The sequence below is a fragment of the Pelodiscus sinensis genome, chromosome 2 (genome assembly GCF_049634645.1).
Source record: "Pelodiscus sinensis isolate JC-2024 chromosome 2, ASM4963464v1, whole genome shotgun sequence".
NCBI lineage: Eukaryota > Metazoa > Chordata > Testudines > Trionychidae > Pelodiscus > Pelodiscus sinensis.
The window spans coordinates 110,263,307-110,269,306 of NC_134712.1; positions in this window are offsets into that span (position 1 = coordinate 110,263,307).

Below are 6,000 nucleotides of genomic sequence, written 5' to 3' on the forward strand. Positions count from 1 at the left end.
AGACTAGCTTAGCTTGTGAGCCATAGGAGCAGGAATGTTTTTCTGCCCAACAACGAACATTTCTCAAACATTGATGTTCTAAGCCTTTTGTAGCCTGGCAGAGATGTTAACTGCCAATATAAGAAACACAAGAATAGCACTGCTACAAGAGCTGAACTGAAAAGAAAATATAGCCTGAGTGCCAGGCAAAAAGGCTTCCCTACAACAGTCATAGTAAATTGCAAAATAATTTTCCAAGGACTGTTGGGGAAGTAAAGCTGGAAGGGAAACAATTTACCATCTCACAGATATTTGAGAGTTTGAATATTTTCACGTCCCAAATAGGAGTGAAAAGTGAAAGTCTCAAAAATATTAGCAAATTGAAACCTGATTTTTTTTCCTCATTTAAAAAGTTTTGATCAATTTTTTCAAAATTTAAAAATGTCGGACAATTTCCAAAAGGTATTTTCTTGACATTTTTCTGAGTTGAGATATTCATCAAACCTGTCTTGCAAAAAGTTTCAGTTTTAATTAGTCATCGTTTTTCCACAGAAAAACAATTTGAAAGGTTCCTAACCAGCTGAAGATGGAAGCCTCACTGCTTACTACTATTTTACAAAATAATTCTCCACCACTTTGCCACTTTGTAGTCACTTTGCACTTGCACTTTGTGTAAGGGTGCGTCTAAACAGCCCCCTTACCTCAAAATTAGCTACGCAATTTGCACTATGCAAATCATTATTTTGAGGTAATTTTGAAATAGCTTATTTAATTTGAAATTAAATTTTGAAATAAAGCACAATTCCAACAAGTCCCTTAACCCTTGTGGAATGAGGGTTACAGAGACAATGGAATAGCTTACCTGTTATTTAAAAATATATTTTGAAATAATGGGTGCGTTTAAAGATTGAGAATTGCTATTTCAGGATACTTCTGGTATCCCACAATAGCCCTACTGTCTAGATGTAGCCTAAGTGACTCAGGAAGAGAATCAGATCTTGGCTTTCCTCTTAAGAAAAAAAAATACATAGGGTCATCCAGTCGATAGAGTATTCACACTTTCAGAAAACCTTTGACAAAGACTTTTAAGGAAGCTAAGTAGTCAAGGAATTCATAGATTTTAAGATGATCACAATTCACTCATAAGTAGGAGGGCTATGCCCTCCCACTTTTTAATCAGCCACAAGAATGAGTGATAGAGTAAAGGGAGCAGGGTCTTGCAGGACGAAGAGTCAATGCAGGAGCGAGGCCTCAGAGAGAGGCGTGGCACAGGAATAGGGGCTCAGAGAGAAGGGATGGCACCTTGTGAGGAAGGGGCTGTACAGAGGTGGGGGTGCCATAATTTAGGTACCAGTGGACCTATACACACACTGTGAGGAAGCACTTCCCTGATAGAGAATCCACAGTTTACACTAGTTTAAACCAGCAAGTGACTTGTACCTCATGTTGCGGAGTAAGTCAAAACAAAACAAAAACACAAAACCCACAGAAACCCTTCCAGGGTCTCTGCCAATCTGACCCGTTAGAAAATTCTTTCCCAACTCCAAATACAGTGGTCAGTTGGACCCTGAGCATTTTGGCAAGACCCAATAGCCAGAAACCTGGGAAAGAATTTTTGGTAGTAACTCAGAGCCTTCCCTATCCTCATGTCATCTCCCATCACCAGTTGTTCCAGATATTTGCTACTAGCAGCTGCAGATCAGCTACCTGCCACTGTAGGCAGTCTTATTGTACCAAGATGTCCATCTGCACCACCGAGCCTCAGATCTGATTGAAGAGAAAAATCGGTCAGGTGGCACTTCATACAAATGAATCTCTTTTCAGGTACCTACTCCAGGCTAACATACAGCCCACAACTTCCATATCCAATCATTTTCATTAACCCTTCCATTCATTGGGTTACTACCCTGCTGCCTCTGTCTGCCAGAGCCTTCCCAACTAAACACCTGTTAAGGAAATATAAAAAACCCAATATCCCTCACACAAGAAGCAAAGCAAACCCCCCACCCCACCTTACAACTCCCTCCCAGACCCTACAACTCCTTTTACACCTTCTCCTGCACCCAAACTCCCTCCTGGACCTTGCACCCCAAGCCCTTGCCCCAGATCACAACCCCCTCCTTTACCCAAACTCTCTCTCAGACCCCACATCATCTCCTGCACCCTAGTTCCCCTACCCCATGTGCTCTTCTGCACCCAACCTCCATCCTAGACCCCACACCTCTTCCATAGAAAAGTGCAGCCCTTCACCACTTACCAAAATCTTAGGAGTGGCCCCCCATCAACAATTATTGTCCATCGCTGCCAGAGAGTTACAAGGACAAGTGCTATTTAGCATATTGATAAATGATCTGGGAAAGTGAGTGAATAATTAAGGGGCAAAGGTTGCAGATGTCACTAGGACTCTCCACAGAATTTTGTAACATCTGACAAAACTGGGTCACTGAGCAACAAACGGCACATGAAATTCAACACTGATAAGTGCAAAGTACAGTAGTGCAGAATGGAAAACAAATCCCAGCTACATATTTAATGATGGGTTCTAAATCAGCTGTTACCTCTCAAGAAAGATGTAGCAGTCTCTGTGGATAGTTCTCTGAACTTCAGTTCAGTGTGCAGCAGTAGTTAAAAAGGTTAATCATTAGGAAAGGGATAAAAAAATAAGACAGAAAATATAGTAATGCCGCTGTATAAATACACAGTGAGTCCACACCTTGACTATTATGTCTAATTGTCATTGCTCCACCTCAAAGAGGAAATAATGGGACTGAAAAAAAGTTCAGGGAAGATTCAGGAAAGCTCCAAAAAATGATTAGAGCGATGGAATGGCTTTCATACAAGGAGAGACTAAAAAGATTAGGACCATTCAACTTAAAAGAGACAGCTAAGGGGTATGATAGAGGTCTGTAAAATCATGAATGGTATGGAAAAAGTGAATAGAGACGTTTTATTTACCCTTTCCCATAATATACAAACCAAGACTCACCTACTGAAATTAATAGGCAGCAGGATTAATACAAAGTACTTTTCCCATAATTAACCTGTGGAACTTACTGCTATGGCATCTTGTGATGGCCAAAAGTATAGTCAGCTTCAAAAAAGAACTAGATAAATTTATGGAGGATAAATCCTTCAATAGCTGTTTGCCAAGGATATCACGGAGACAATCTCATATTCTGAGCAGCCGCTAAACCTCTGGCTGCCCTGTTCTGTACACAAATGTCCTGGTAATGACCATGCTCAGAAACATTATGGCAGTACTTTTATGTCCTTTTCTCTATTCTTTTTTTTCCCTTTCCCTCTCTTTTATCAATATTAATAGATCACCTTTTACCCAGGAAATAGAATTTAGACACTTTTGCTCCTATGCTTCCATTCCAGTCTTCTTCCAATGTGTGGCAACACTTATCATTTAAGTCTGATCTTTTACCCTGTAAGTTCTTTGGAACTGTCCTGCATTGTATGTTTTGTACAGAGCCTAACACAAAAAGATCCTGATTCTAACTGGGGCCTCTGTGTGCTACCAAAATAATTAATAATACTATTTCTGTAGCATTGTCTGCACAGAGCCAGAGTAACTAATGCTATTTCTACACCACCAGGTTATTTTGAAATGAGTTATTTTAAAATAATAAATCCTGAAATAACTGTTTTGAAATAAGCTTATTCCTTTTCACAAGCAGGAATTATTATTTCAAAATAACAAGCCCATTATCATATATATAGTAGCCCATTTTCGGTGCGTCTGTAACGCTGATGTACACGGCCACGCCCGCTGGCCATGTACATCAGCACCCCGCCCCCCTTCCCCTCCCTCCGTGGTGCACTGCGCCGCTCAGCTGGGCCACGGCGGGGAGCAAGCTGCAGCAAGCGGCCGTTTGGGGTTCACGCTCCCCATCCATGGGGTCCATGGGGAGCATGGACCCCAAATGGCCGCTTGCCACTGCTTGCTCACCCGCCGAGGCCCAGCTGAGCGCTCCCAGCTGAGTGCAGCACAGGGGAGGGGAAGGGGGGGCGGGGCACCAGGGAGGAAGGGGAAGGGGAAGGGGCAGGGCTTGCCGGAAGGGGGGCGGGAAGCAGCGCTGGCATGGGGGGAAGGGGTGTCTGGGGGTCATGGGGCTGGCCGGCAGGAAGAGGGGGCAGGAAGCAGAGCTGGGGGGAATCGGAGGCTGTGAGGCTGGACTGGAGGAGGGGAGGGACAGAAGAAAGGGGGCGGGAAGCAGACCTGGCGGCGGGTGATGGGGTGCAGACACTGGCTGTAGCCGGAATCCTTCCGGTCGCGCCCCCGGCAGGCGCTCCCTTTACTTGCCAGAAGAAGCCTGGTAGGGGTGGGGCTGGGAGCCTCTCCTCCCACCTGGCTTCTGCTCGCAACCAGAGGCTCCCAGCTGGGAGATGGGCTGCAACTGGCACTGGGAACCTCTGGTCCCATGCAAAAGCTGGGCCGGGGGGGGGGGAGCGGGTGACTGAGCTTTTGTGCGCGACCACAGGGCTCCCAAAGCCAGTCGCGCTCCGCCTCCCATGTCTGGTATTTTCTGAATTTTTCTACCGAACAGACAGTGCAAATACCGGACTGTCCGGTAGAAAACCTGGCAACCCTAACCCCAGCGGAAGTGCCGCTCAGGGAGAAGGGAAGGGGGGGCAGTGACATAGACAGCCCTGCCCCCGACCATGTACATCACTGCCCCACCCCTCCTCTCCCATGGCGGCCCGGCTGCGTGTCCAACACTCATCCGAGCCGCCACAGAGGGAGGGAGAGGGAGGGAGAGGGAGGGGGGCGGTGACATACACGGCCAGGAGGCAGGGCCATGTACATCACCGCCCCCCTTCCCCTCCCTTGTGGCAGCCTGGCTGAGCAGGCAGCACTCAGCCAAGTGCCACGGCGGGAGGGGAGGGGAACGGGAAGGGAGGTGGAGGGGAGAGAGAGGCAGGAGGACGAGGAGAAGAGAAAGAGAAAGGGAGAGTGAGAGGCAGGAGGGGGAGAAGAGAAAGAAAAAGATGGAGAGAGAGGCAGGAGGTGGAGGAGAGCTGAGAGAGAGGGGGTAGGCAGTAGGAGGAGAGAGAGAGAGAGAGAGAGAGACGGAGCGATAGCGCTCAGGAGAGAAGACCTGAAAATGCTGTCTTATGACGGGCTAATTGGCTAGTTTTGAAATAACAGGCTTGGTAGTATGAACATTCTCCTTGTTATTTCAAAATAACTCCCCAGTGTAGATACTTCTTATACAAGTGAAGTGTTAGTGTGGTGGGCAGGTAGAAAATCCATCCTTCACCCACTGTCAGCTTTTTAAAATGCGAGGGCTCAATTTTGTGACCAGATTTATGTCACTAAGGGTACGTCTACAGAGCACTTTTACCTCAAAATAAGCTATGCAATTTGCACTACACCAATTGCATAGCTTATTTCAATGTTATTTCTAAAATAGGCGCTATTCCACAATATCCCTTATCCTTCATGCAATGAGGTTTATAGGGATGTCAGAATAGAGCCCATTATATTTCAATATAACAGGCTTGCTCTTAAGATACAGAATAGTTATTTTGGAATAACAGAGGTATCCTGAAATAGCTCAGCTGTGTAGTTGTAGCCTAAGATGTATAAGACATTATCTGACTCATTCCCAAGTCAAGATGGATTGAGAATGCTCAACACATCACCAAAAGTGTGCAAAGTCTAAATAGTAGAGAACACAATCTTCTATATGAAATCAGCTTCAGTTTTCTGTAAACTGAACAAGTTCTTGACTAGCTTAGAACAAAAGATAGAAAATTTACCTTAAAAAGTGAGAATAAAAAAAAATATTTTCTTTTACTATACTTAGTATCAAATGGTTCAACTATCTGCAGTCTGAGCCACGGACTTTTGTTAGCTATCGCTCTATCCTTTGTCATGCATTTATTGCAGGTTCAAAAATTAAAATATATGCAGTACAATCTTCTTCCAACAGAGGGTAATAAAGCACAATGTTTACAAATGAAAAACAGAAATCTACTTCAGACAAAGTGCTCATAAAACTGTGCTGCTTT